The sequence below is a fragment of the Sylvia atricapilla genome, chromosome 10 (genome assembly GCF_009819655.1).
Source record: "Sylvia atricapilla isolate bSylAtr1 chromosome 10, bSylAtr1.pri, whole genome shotgun sequence".
Lineage (NCBI taxonomy): Eukaryota > Metazoa > Chordata > Aves > Passeriformes > Sylviidae > Sylvia > Sylvia atricapilla.
In genome coordinates this window covers 14966730-14981116 of record NC_089149.1, presented here as the reverse complement: position 1 = coordinate 14981116, position 14387 = coordinate 14966730, and positions in this window count along the sequence as shown.

The following is a 14387-nucleotide window of genomic DNA, read 5'->3' as shown; positions in this document are numbered from 1 at the left end:
GACGGTGTTCAGGCTCCACTGCTGGGCACAGGGATGTGGTCAATGCAGCCAGTGCCCTGCAGCCAGCTCTGACTAGCAGTGAAAGCTCAGGGAGAGAGCTGGGGAGCAGTGTACCCATGCTCATCCCCACCATCCTCACTGATGGGTGTAGCTTGGGGCACAGCTGCATCTGGCTTGTCCCCAGGACAGACATGGACAGTGGCAGGACCCAGGCTGCACACCTGGCAGTGGGGACACCTTGGGCAGCCCTGGGGCTGGAGCTGCAGCATGACAGGAGCACATAGAGCACAGTGCTGAAGGTTTCCCCTTCACCAAAGGATGGACCAGATCTACTTGGATGTCACCTAGATGAGAACCTGAGCCAAATTGAATTAATAAGCAGCACAGCCTACTGGGGGTATCAGAGCAAACCCCTGGCTTGCCTAGGAAACTCTCACACTGGGAAGTAGAAGAGCACACCTCTGTCTCCCCCTGAGAGGCATCTAGGGCAAATCCTCACCTTGGTAGCTTGAGTGCTAGCCAATCTTGCCTTTGTGATAATTACTTCTAGGAATCCTCATTTGGCCAATCCACAGGTTCTTACTGTGTATTTGGTTTCCTCTTTTGTCTCCAGCTTGCACAGCTGAGCTCACAGTGTTATGGGAAACTTGGCTTCCCCCTCTTCTAGAAGGAGGTGAAAGCAGGGTCTGAGAGAGACAGATTGGAAGATGAAGAGGAAGGAAAGCAAAAAATATCCTTCCTGCTTTTCTCTACCTCCTTGTCATGTCCCTTCATTTTGTGTAGTTGTGCAGCCCTTAGGCTTTTTTCCTTCCCCAGCTCATGTAAAGGTGTTCCTGCTGCCTTTTGTGCTAAGTTTTGCTAATTAATGCTTCCTTTTCTAAAGCCAACCCCTTCTTTCCCAATTACTCCTGTAGGAATACAACAAGAAAATGAAGAAAACTCCTCAAAAGTACTAGGTGTACGTACAAAATCACAATACTTTAACCCTATCTTGGGCTAGGTTCTCTTTGTTTATCATCATGACTTGTGACCCTTGGGAATTCCCCTTATCAGGCTTTTCTCTGAGGGTGAGAAGCTTCACATTGTGCCCCTCTGTTTGAGCGAAAGCTGAGATTCCGCAGCGATCGCTTGACTGCAGCTGCTGAAGCTTTAAGCAGAGCATTACCGATGGTGAAATTGAAGTCAGTCTGTGCTGGCTGAGAGCGCTGGGAACGGAAACCCTGCAGTAACTAGGTCGGTCCATGGCTGTGGTATTGTCAGTAACTGCGCTGCAGGAAGCACCTCAGCAGCTCAAGGAACTGTTGACTATTAGCAACAGCGATCATTATCCACAGTCTGTCTCCTTCTGTGCCATTGCTAACCCGTGTGGTGTATTTTTAAACCCTAAAAACGTTTTTTTTTCCCCTCTTGACAAGCACCTCCCCTCCTTTCTTCTGTTGCCGTGGTGTTGTGGTTTAACCCTAGCCAGCAGCACAGCCTCAGGCAGCCACTTGCTTGCTCTCCACCAGTGGGAGCAGGGAGGACAAAAGATGGAAAACATGAGTTGAGATAAGGACAGTTTAACAGGCAAAGCAAAAGGCACACACACAGGCAAAGCAAAGCCTCAATTCACTGCTTCCCGTGGGCAGGTGGGTGTTCAGCACCTCCAGGAGAGCAGGGCCCATCACACATGATGGTTACTTGGGAAGACAAACCCCATCAGTCCAAACAGCCCCTCTCTTCCTCCTTCTTCCCCCCACATTACATACTGAGCATGATGTCACACAGTCTGGAATATCTCTTGGAACAGTTGGGGTCCCCTGTCCTGGCTGCACCTCCTCTCAACTTCCCATGCACTCCCATTCTTCCCACTGGTGGTGTGGAACAAAAGGCAGAAACGGCCTTAGCTCTATGTAAGCCCTGCTCAGCAATAACAAAAACATCTCTAAATTATCAACCCTGTGTCCACCACTAATCCAAACCAAAGCCCCACAGTAGCCACTATGAAGAAAATCAACCCTACCCCTGACAAAACACATTCCATATCATTCACACCATGCTCAGGTCCCACACAACCCAGTACAAGCTGGTTAACCACCACCCCACCTCCCACCCTTGGATATAACACACAGACGTCGTTCTCTTAGTCTATAGACTGCCCTTGCAAAATGCCCACAACGTGTTCACAAATGGCCACAAAATGTCCTTAATTTAGTTTGTGGTTGGGCTCCATCTGTTCGGGTGGTTACTCGGGACAGGAAAGGTGTTGCTGTGTAAGGTGGAGTTCCTGGGCACCAAAGCCAGCTCAGGTCAGGTCACTTCTGCACTGCAGCTGCCTCTTTGGGGGCTTGTCCTCCATTGACTTGGGAGCTTTCTGTTACAGTAATTCCTGTAACATACAACTCAAACCATGGCTTACAACAAAGGTGTATCCACTACAATTTCCACCCCAGGTCCTTTTTGGCCAGGTTACAGGGTTTAACATTGCCATGAACTCCTCCCCTCGACCCCAGCCTGGCCTGAACAAAGGGTTCTGCCATAGCCCACCATCAGGACGGTCCACATCACAGCCCTCCATGAGCTCCAGGGGCACAGCTCATTCACCCTAGCCTTCACCATGGGCTGCAGGGGAATCCCTGCCTCCCCTGTCCAGTGTGGGCTCCCACCCACAGGAGACAGTCCTCAAACTTCTCCAGCATGGGACACGGGCTGCAGTTCACAAGCTGCTCCAGTGTGGGACCCCTTTGGGGGTCACAGGTCCTGCCAGCAAACCTGCTCCAGCACAGGCTTCTTACGGAGTCACATCCTCCATCAGGAATCCCCCTGCTCTGGCATGGGATGCTCCACTGGCTGAAGGATCTCTGCTCCACCACAGACTCCTCTGCAGGTCACAGTCCCTTCCACCCCAGTTCCCACTGGAGGCCCAGCCTGCCCAGTGCAGCAGCACAGACACAGCAGTGATGCCCTGGCCACCTGCCAGCCCAGCCCTGTCACCATGGCTGTCACCACAGGGCTCCCAGTAGAGCACAGTGAGGTGATCAGCAGCACAGCAGCCAGCTCATTACTAGCCAAACTTCAATAACAGCTCTAAATTCAGTCTAGTACATGCCAGTGAAAATCTGTGCTCTTTGTGCCCCACATTGGGCTGCCTGCTATTCAGAGAACCCCTCGCTCAGGGATTAATCTGCAAATGCAGTAGCCAGTTTCATTCTTTGGACCAGCACAAGGACAGTGCTGAGATGAGTGTTGTGTCCTTGCAGGTACAAGGGAACAACAAACCCAGCAACCAGGCAGCTGCTCTCCTGAGGTGCTCTACGGCCCAAGGCTGCAGCAGCAATGTGTTATTTAATCCTGGGCCAAATCCAGCTTGTTACTTCATGGTAGAAGCTTCCAGATACATTCCTCTATTTGGCCTTTAGAGACTTGTTCAATCTGCACTCTCATACTGTTTTCAGTAAAGAATTACCTGCTAGCTAAATGAACACTGAACTGGTGAGAGCTGAAGGCTTGTCTGCTCATGACTTCTTTGTCTATTGTCTTTACCTTATGAATACTGAGCTGACCTATGTATATTCTGTATCAGCTTGAGAGAACTGGCTCCCTGGCTGGAATTACTGTGTCAATAATAAAACTTGTGTCAAACTTGTGTCACTGCTTTCCATCCTGCCCTGACTTCCTCACCTCTGCATCTTCTGTTCCCCCCTGAGCATGCTCCCTATTTAAATGTTGATCTGCAGCCAACACCAGCCCATTTTCAACTGTCTGTTCCTGAATCCAGGATCTCATCACTGTGGCATTTCAGCACTGCAGAGTTTGACCTCAACAGAAGAATCTGCCTAGACTAGCTAGGAGTCCTGGTTCCCATCTTGTAAAGTGAAGGATTCAGGCAGTCCCAGGAAAACGTCATGGACTTGGGGCCATGACTAAGAGGAGGGGTGGAATTGATCCACCATCAATGGATCAAGAGCAATGAGCTGAGGCATTCTTTAAACAAAGGCAGAAACATAGGAATCTATTTCTGACAGTTCTTGTTACTTATTTTGCTTCCCATGTCCTTGTACTTTAGCTAGCAGAGCCTTTACGGACCAGATGAGTCTGATAGGAACCAGCTATGAAACAGGAGAGTGCCTCAAAGAAGAGGCCAGAGAAAGACTGGCGGGAAGTTTCCTGGAGTGAGAAAGAAGATGCTCAGCCCTCCTGGTATCACAATGGGATCTGGAAACTTCCTACTCTAAGTAATGAGCAGGTTGCTGAACTTGCAGATGGCAACGACTCCATATTTCTCACCTAGAGCTTATACAAAGTGGTCCTTGCAGTTTGCCTTCTTCCTCTTATTCCAGACAAGTCTGTTTTGCTGCCACGAGTGGTACTCCAAGTATATGTGTTCTGTGACCAAGTGGCTTCTGTTCCAGGCTATTCCACCTTAGAGCTCTTACATTACAGACAGATTTCAAAGCTGTGTCAACGTGTTTCTACCCAACAACACGTTGACAGCTGTGTCTCCAGGCCTCTCCATGGCTGTGCAAGGCCTTCATAGGAGAGAGCCTTTCTAAAGGTGCTGGCCTCCAAGAGGGAAAGGACACAACAGCAGAAGAAAGGTCTTGGCAAGGTTTTGACTTCTTCAAGTAGAAAAACTCTGCAATTGCTTCCACTGTGCATCCTGACGAGCACTGCAGAAAACCCCTCAGAGCACAGAGGACCCTGCTGGGTGGCAGACACAGTTCCTTGGTGCAGGAGCAGGGGTGATGACTGCAGCTGGACACATATCAGGGCTCATCTTACCATCAGCTGTTTCCTAGCACAGTGCAGAGCAAGATAGCTGAGGCCTGAGATAATCATGTCGACCCTGGAAAGTTGCTGGATTTTTGTCTGTGTTTTCAGTACATTGGGATAATGTTCACTAGCTCAAAATAGCACGTTCTTAATTTAGCTATGGGGGAACAAATGGGATTTCAGTTTTTGAAAATACATACTGAACTTTTGGATCAGATTTTCTACAAACTGGAATCTTTGTTTCATTGCAGTTTACTTCCTCTGCTGAACCAGCACCACCTTCCATTTCAAAAACTACTGCTTGAGCCTTCTCATCTCCCTCCCTCTGGGCAGTTGTAGTTGTTCAAAGTCAGCAAATAATGATGTGGTGAAGCTGGCTTGTCTCATCCCCTCACTCTTGAAAATTACCTCTTATTTAGAGAGGATTGCAGTGTCATCCTGCTGTGTTGCATTTATTACCTGTCCATCTTTTGCTCTCAGAGTGGTTTTGCATGTATTTTAGGTCCCTGGGATGTTTCTGGAAAAACTGCTGCTTCCATGTATTGTTTTCTTCGGGATAGTCAGGCATTATGCTAACAATCCAGATGAGTGACTCCAAACCATGCTTTCACCTTGTATAAAAGAGAGCTGACCAAGCTGTAAATGCCAAATTATTTGGGTTCAGTATTTGAAATCTGGTTGTTATATTGCTCCCATGCATGCTACAGGCTATAGAGGTCACCCTGACATGTGGATGGGCCAGTTGAGCTCGAGAATCTTTGATCCCCTGCTCATTAGCTTGTGAGGGAGTGGTGGAGGAAGGCTGCTATTTAAATAAGTGTTTGTTCCATCTGAAGCAGATGGAGGTGCAGTGTGGTCACTCCCAAAGCAGCAGGCAGAACAAGCTGAGACATCACTTAGCGGCGTATTTTAAGATTTTATAGCCCAAGATGAGATGTATCCAAATGAAACTGGAAGGGCTGAGGCCAGGAATGTGGCTGTAGGTAATAACCAGAAGAAATGCAGTAGCTGCCAGCCACGGCAGTTGAGGAGAGCTGTAACAAGCCTTCCCCAGTCAGAACAGTCTTCTCCCTGGAAGAAGGATGTCCTTTCACCAACACCTTAAACTACTGCAGGTTTTTCAAGACAACAGACAAGTGCTCTTGCTTTTCTGTCCTCAAGGTAATCAGACTCTGAAACAAAATAGCAGCAGTTACTTCCATTTCTTGTTGTTTGTGAAGATGGAAAGAAGTTCCCAAAGTTAGTTTCTAGTAGGAAAGAAGAGCCTCACTTTCTTTTAACTTTGAGTCGAGTTATTGTCTAAAAGATTTTGCCAGTGTTACTCACAAAAAGGTTTTGACATCAGCATCAAACTCCCTCTTGTTTCAGTTTATGTAACAAGATGCTCAGGTCACTTGTCTCCTGCTGTCTGCTCTGCCACCCATTAGAATTTATTAGCATCTTCTCTGTATTATTAGCTAGTGGCTGTTTATGCACAAATAATTCTTCTTCTAAGTACATTATACCTTTGATCTCCATAATTGGACAGCAGGAACCAGGTCTGGCCTAGAAGAAATGGAGGCCTGTTGTTCTCAATGATATTTTGATGTTGTATTCTTCATGCACCTCAATGTGCTGCTGCCAGGTTCTGGCATCCAGCACACAAGGTAAGGAACACAGTCTTGGCAAGAGCAACGGGGCTATAGCTCAGACACTTGTTCCACAGCTTAACAAAACCTGACCGACAAAGCAGCCCTTGAAATGCCGGAGAGCTGTTCTGCTTGGCAGGAGCTGGGAAATGGAAGAAGCTGCCATTGTAGTGAATTATGTGGAGGTCTGTGTTAATGGGACACTGGTTGGACTAAAGTTTGAGTTCTTGAGACTATTCATAGCATCTGCTGAGCGGCCCTATGAAAAGCTCACAGTGGGACCCCAAACCATGGAAATGAACCTGCTCTCTGGTTGATGTCTAAAGCCACACTGACTTCCATTTCTCGTGAGGCCTGTCAATCTCACACAGTTCTGTGCACATACCCAACTGATGGGTTCTCACTCTGAGTGATGCTCCAGAGCTGTGACCGAATCTTGCTTCAGTTTTCCACCAGACCAAAGCTTAAAAATGCTGGTCCCAAAATCAGTGTGGTTCCTTCTTTACCTTCCTTGTGGTGGCATTCTGCTCATCTGCAACACAGCTCTCCTTCTTGGGTTGTAAAGCCTCCCAACCTTTTCCTTGGGCAGACCTCAAGCAGAAAATCCAATGTGATGGTCTGCCTGCCCTGTATCCTCACCACTTGCTGACTTGCTCCAGACTGCTTTGTTTGCCTCCCTGCAGGACTGAGTCTGTCGGGCCAGAAATCCACACAGACCCAAAGCAAAAGAATGAACTCCAGTCTAAACTTTCTGAAGCCAAATGAGGTTTGTTTTTTATTTTTGTTTGTTTGTTTGTTTTTTCCTGGAGATGGTAACAGGAGAAGGGAGCAGGACTCTTTTCAAGAGGTAGTGACACTGTGTGGTGCACTCAGCAGATCACAGTCAGTATTTCTTTTGACCATCATGTGGTACATTTGCCATTGCTGGCTGACATGGGGTCATTTACTAGCTTGTCTAACTATATATAAAAAAAAAAAAAAAAAAAAAAAAAAAAAAAAAAAAAAAAAAAAGTTGACATGATGACATTGGCAAATATAGCTACCCTTGGAACATAAGCTTATCCCTGGAAGTTTATCCCTAGGATAAACTTATCTTGAAGTTTCCGTAATTAATTCTTGTGTTTCCTATTCTGACACAATAAAGGGGGACATCAGTTGGTTCACTGACAAGTGACTGCTGAAAGTTGAGCCTTGCTTCATCTGGGGGTAAGAAGCAAACTGGAAAGAAGCAGAAATCTACATGTTTTCAATAAATAAATGCATAACTTTTGGTCAAAGTGCAATTTGATTTAATATACTCACACACAAATGCACTCCTGTACAAAACCACTACCTAAGTCCATCTGATTTTCCAGCTGACTCTTCATCTACAGCTACATTTTTTAGCTCAAACCCGCCATTTAAACTTGCCATTTAATAGTGGGAATAAGACTGAATGTCTGGTGAACCTGAATGTTAGTTTAAAAAAAATGGACTATAGTTCTCAGTTAGTTACACTTCATTGCAGCAACTGAAGCTTCATCAAGTTTTAAAGTACTGTTAAAAATGGAACCTTTGCAGTTTTTCAGCAGGGTGTCTTAACTGTGTCTTTTGCAAGAAATTTAAAACTTGTGTGAAACTGGTCTTTAGGCAGGATTGTTAGACAAGAGAAATCAACATCACTTATAGAGGAATCTTGACTCTGAATCATAGAATGGCTTGGGTTGGAAGACCTAAAAGGTCTTCCCAACCCCTGCCATGGATCCACTAGAATCATCTGGTGTGAGCCCGGGGATGTGGATAAACCCTGCCCCCTGCTTCACAGCTTCCAGCCACCTGCCGCCGATGGGAGACTTGAGCTGGTAGATCGTTAGCTAAGCAGCTGAGCAGGTGGGGAAATAATTATCTGAGCAGAAATTATGCCGCAGAAATGTACACTGTGCTAATTATTACCGGCAACAAAAACCGTTATTGCCTTTTACGTAAGTGAATTGTGAATGACCTAAAGTTAGAAACAGTGTAGGGGAGTTGTTACGGTCCATATGCAAATAAAGGCACCGTGTGAAGGGCAAAAATTTCACGTATAAAAAGAGGAACTGCTGAAAAAATTGTAGTATTTCCTGCTGAGGAAGGGAATTATCTGAGTGTACTTTAACTGCCTGTATACTAAATTTGAAGGAGTTCTGCTGTTAGGAGTCTGTGCCTTTGCTAGTTTGGTTTCTAAGCTGATCAGAGAGTCATCTTACTTAACACAGCCGCAGCTGCGAACATCAGATTGCCGGCAGCGGTGGCCAGGAAAGCACAGACAGTTTCCAGAGGCAGCCCTCCTCCTGCTGCTGTGCGATGTGGGCCAGGCAGGACGTGGCAGGCTCTGCTCCCCGCGGGCTGCCCAGCCCAGCCCAGCCCAGCCCGGCCCGGCCCGGCCGCTCCGCTCCGCAGCCCCGAGCGGCTCCGCGGGTACCGGAGCGCGGCACAGAGCCGCTCGTGGGGCACAGCAGCACCCCCGGCACCCTTCAGCGACACCCCAGGGCCGCCGCTGCCTTCCTCCCGGGAGGGTCCAGGGAAGCTCCAGGAGCGGGGGGCGAGATGCCCTTCCAGGAGCTGCTGCGGCTCTGCAGTGCCGGCATCCCCCGGGAGCCCTGGGATCGGGGCCGGCATCCCCCAGGGTCGGGGCCGGCATCCCCCGGGAGCCCCAGGGTCGGCATCCCCCGGGAGCTCCAGGGTCGGCATCCCCCGGGAGCTCACGGGGTCGGGGCCAGCATCCCCCGGGAGCTGGCACAGGGCCGGCATCCCCCGGGAGCCCCGGGGTCGGGCCAGCATCCCCCGGGAGCCCCGGGGTCGGGGCCGGCATCCCCCGGGAGCTGGCACAGGCAGGGACCCGCCGAGAGAGCTCGTGGCCGGCTCTCAGGGCTCTGCCATCCATCAGCGAAGCTGTCTGGAATGTAGGGCATTGGGACAGCCGCAGCGGGCTCGGGATCTCCGCAAGGCCCGCCGTGTGGAAACTGTGACGGGTCCGGCGCCGGGAGGTGGAGCCCGGCCCGGAGACAGGGAACAGCCCGAGTCCCGCTGGCCTTGTGTGAAATCCTGGAGGCGTGACAACGTCAAAACCATCGTAGATCGGAGCGAGCAGGGGATTTTTTAAAAGTTTGCCGCTTCCAATTATAGAGTTTTAACTTTAGAAGCGCTACTGTAATTTTTTTCCGCCAATCAATATTGATTTAAGAAAAAGTTTTCTCTTAAAATTTTCTCCTAAAAAGAGAACTGAGAATTTGAATATTTCCATAGTATCTGCCCTGGGGAAAGACAGAAGTTCTTCAGAACTTCACACTCTTATTAGTGTGTTTCTGAGTTAAAGGGCATTATTAGGTTTATTTAATTTTAGAGGAAAAATATGAATAATATAAACACAGCATACATCTAAAGAAATGAGACATGTATTTGCCTTGTATTACTTCCTGCTTATGGCAATGATTTGTTGCTCATTTCAGTCTCCTCCCCTTTTAAAATTACAAATATTATGTCCTATACATAAAAATGTTAATTAAAAAGTCCAGGAAAGCTTATCCTACCATATGTAATATTATACATAATCCATTTTTTCTTCAAGGTTCAATACCATCTTAAAGTAAGCCAGCATAATCCAGCAACCATCTGTGAAGTGACAAGTCAACTTGGTTTTTATCAGAGGCTCACTGACAAACCAATCTTAGTTTTACAGTCATTTCTGCCTAATGATAATGCTTATGAAAAGACAGGTAGGGAAGGCTTAGGATCAAAGAGTGTACCGCAGATTTCACAATGTTTTCTTGGCAAAGCAGGTTGTTGATTTAGCTGCTGCTGCACTGGAATCTGCAAACCTTCATTAATGTGTTTTTCCTGGGATTACTTTGGCTAACATTTTCTTTCCTGTCTTCATGTGATGAGTCTTTGTCCAAGACCAGTGATCTGAAGTTGCTTCAGTCTGGCTGAGCACTTCGATAGAGCTGAGAGCTTTGTTTAGAGAAGCACACAACTCTTTTCCATAGGCTTATTCCAGGTCCAGAAACAGTCCCATTTTAGATCTCAGAACAGGTGCTCAAAAGCTTGTTTACAAAGGAGGGGGTAAGCAGTGTGCTGATCTGAGCTGGGACTTTGGGTGCTGTTCCAAAGCAGACGTATGGGCACAGCAGCTATTCCACGTTTCTCCCCAGCTGTCCATGCCCAAGGCAGCCACCACTTTTAGACAAGGCAGCAGCTTTCAGGCTGGGAATGCTGGGCTGGGGAGTCCAGCCAGTGATTTCTGGGTAGTAGGGGACTTTTTTCTGGCTGCAGGAAGCATGGGATTTGAGGATAGAATTATCAGTTGTCCTTCTGGCACCCATGATTCCTCCATCCTTGGAGAGCCAAGTCAGCCTGGAGAGAGATTGCTTTGCACCTCTGTGCCAGTAACAGAGCAGCTGCTCAGTGTGTCTTAGAAGGCAGGTGCTGAGACATCCAGGAGCTCTGGCTGCAAGCAGAGGAGGAGAAAATCACAGAGCTTCTAGTGAACTACCTCTTCTGGATTAACTTTACTGATGAAGCTTTGTTGATGAAAAATGTGAAGAGGTAGTCAAAAATATAAGATAGCAAAAGTCATGTAGGTACTTTTGCCCAAGCACCACCCCAAAGGCAGCCCAGACCAGTGTAAGGACCTTGGCACATAGAATGGCTGCTCCTGCAACTGGAAACATGCTGTCCGCTGACACTGTTAGGGGTAGCAAGGGTATTAGTCCAAGCTAACCTAAACTTTCTATCCCCCAGCCAGTCACCAGAGGGCCACCAGAAGCAGGTGGTGGCAGGGATCTGCAAGCCTGGAGGTCTCTGATAGCTTTGAAAGTCTGAGATTGTCTCTTCAGGGAGACTGGCATGAATATGCCCATTCAAAATACTGTTTATTTGCAACCTGTTTGTTTTCTTCACTGTCAAAGCTTTTCATGGTTACTTGGGTTGGAGAAAGGATTTATTTAACTTGTGAAATACCCGAAGGTCTTGGAGATGAAGAGGTGCAATGCTCCTGCCTATTAATTGGTCCTGGTATTGGCAAATGGTTTGAGGAGAGAGCTACTTATTGTGGCTGAAGGGCAGAGCTGGAGTTGTGCCCTAGGGTGTTCCGTGGCAGCATGGCCTGTGGAATAGGGAGGTGTGAAAAAATACTGTTGTGAGAGAATATTTAATGCAAACATTTCCGGGGCTGTGGTTGGCCTTGAGGTTACAGGGCTGAGTGGGAACACAGTGATAGCACCACATGGGCTCAGGGAACTGTTTTTGTAGTACCTGTACTCTCTTGCTGGGTTAGTGGTTGCATGTGTCTGCCAGTCCACAAGAACAACGCCCTTCATGTGGGACCAACAAGAACTCAAACATCTTTTGTTTCTTGCTTGTCCCCAGAGAGGAACCAAGCATCAGCACAACAGACTCTATCTCTCCAGTTAGGCATCGGTTTCATGGTGTCTCGATACTCTGTGTTGTACAAAAATAAATAGTTCAGTGTTTATGGCAGCAGTGATGCAATGTTCATTCTTCTCAGCTCTGCAATTACACTCCCATAGCCGTCTCCCAAGCCTGGAACATGGGAGATACTGGGTGGAAAAAATTAGACACATATTTTCTGCACAGGAGGACTGCTGGCATGGGCCTTGTTTTGAGGTGCTTACAGCATTGAATGAGTGGGAATCACTGGGATGAGTGGGAAGAGAGGGGATTTGCATGGGCTAGGAGCAGGGTATACAGGGGGATAGGCAATCCTAATTGCAGTGCTGAATATGAAACCATGGTACTGATGTTTTACACGGTGGCTTTTGTGCGTACTGGAAGTAACCCCGTGTAATCTCAGAGCCTCCCTGGCTGAGCAGGAGTGAGCACTGAGTGTGCAGGCAGTGGGACAGCACCCAGCTGGGCAGGGGGTGTGCAGGGCTGAGCACAGAGCCTGCCTCTGGAGAATGCCCCATCCCTTCCCATCCTCCTGCCTCGCTGCAGCAGACACCCAGGGAAGCACTGCCAGCCCTGAGCAAAGGGCTTCAATGTGCAGCAGAAATGTCCAAAGGGAAGAGGGATCTACAGAGCCAGCCAGGATGCAGTGAAAATGGCAAAAATAACTAGAGGAGGGATGTGGGTTTTGCCAGAGCTCCTCCTATGCTAGTGCCAGTGCAGCGCCCCGTGTTGCAGATGGCATTTCCTGGTGCAGGTGCCATTTCAAACAGGTGATGGGAAGAGGAGAGGCTGGAAGGGACTGGTCCTGGAAAAATGCCTTCCAGCCTAAATGGGTGTACCTGCTGATTATCCCAGCACACCAGCTCAAGTCAACGTGACCCACAGGACTTTTGGAAGGATAGTGAAAGAGCCCAGAGTCATAGGAAGGGTTTTAGAAAATTTTGGTGTGTTCTCTGTATTTCTGTCAGATGTCTTTTATCACAGAATAATAGAATCATGGAATGATAGAATGGTTTGTGTTGGAAGGGACCTTAAAGATCAACTCATTCCCATCCCCCTGCACTGAGCCAGGACACCTTCCACTCGACCAGTTTGCTCAGGGCCCCCTGGAATGCTGCCAGGGATGGGGCAGCCATCTTCTGGGAAACCTGTTCCAGTGCCTCAGCCACCTCACAGGACAGAATTTATCCTGTATATCTACCCTAAATTTCCCCTATTTCAGTTTGAACCCATTACTCCTTGGCCTATCACCATAGTTGCTGACCAAGGCTTCCTCTCTGGCTTCCCAGCAGGCCCATTCAGGTACTGGAAGGTTGCCATGGGTTCTCCATGCAATCTTTTCCTCTCTGGGCTGACTCTCTAGTCCCCTCATCAACTTTGTGGCCTCCTGCTTCCTCCAGCAGTTCCATATCCCTCTTATGCTGAGGGCACCACGGCTGTGTTCAGTACTCCAGGTGGGGTCTCACAAGAGCAGAGGGGGAGAATTGTCCCCTTGTCACACGAAGAGACTTTGCTGTACTTCCATCTTCATTTTATCCAGCCTTTTTTAAATGCTGTTTCCATAAACCTCTTTTTTTTTACTTTACTGCACCTTAGTGCTTTTTTCTGGCATACTCTAAAAGCAGATTCTGCAATAGTTACTGAACTCACTCTTCTGTTCTTCCTCACAAATTCCTAGTAATATCACCCTTCATTTTGCTCAGCACTATTTGTAATCCCACTGAATGGCTTCTGCCATTACATTTTGTGCACACTTGCATCAGGCTCTGCAGCAATGTCACTCAACAACACTTTTTTTTTTCTTTTTAAGCTTCCTAACCACTAAAACATTTCATAGAAATGTCAGAATCTATTCTCCCTCCTTGTGCTGAAGGATTTGTTTCTTCTCTGCTCCATTTGTTGCACAGCTCCTCATAACGTTCCTTTGTGTTGGTTATTAGTTGTCAGTCTGCACTCATCTTTGTCTTAACTCAAATGTCTAAATCCTCTCTTTTATCCAGTGAGACCCTTCCATGTTGCATTCAGGGTTTTTAATGTTGTCCAAGTTACACGTTGCTCTCTTCTCTCTGATCAGTGATCAGGGCAAGGGACATGGTGCTTAGACTGTCCCCTCCCTGGTTCTTCTTTCTCAGCCTCCTCCTCTGGGTGCTGGCTCACCTTCACCTCTTCCCTCCTTCAGATCCAAGCTCTTCTCCAGACTGTTTTGCACAGATGCCCATGAGCAGTAACCATGGACTTTGTTTGAGTTTTTCCTCTGTGTGTGAGCCACTTGAACACCTTTGGGTTTTCTTCAATTTTAGAGAAGTCTGGTAAGGAGGTACACGCTCTCCACAGCAGAGGAAACTTTCCAGGAGCACAGTGGCACAAAGTTCCCAAAATAGCTAATACCTTTACCTGGAGGAATGCACATTTAGGTGGCCCAGTGCATCGGTGAGATGTGTCTGAAAAGTGCCCAGCAGTGGTATTCAAATCCAACACCACCAGCAAAACATGTGAACATTGGTGGATGCATGCCAAAACCTTCATGCAGGCTTCTAATTTTAGGTTTTAACCTTTCCAGTGCCCTGAAGAAGCCTTCAA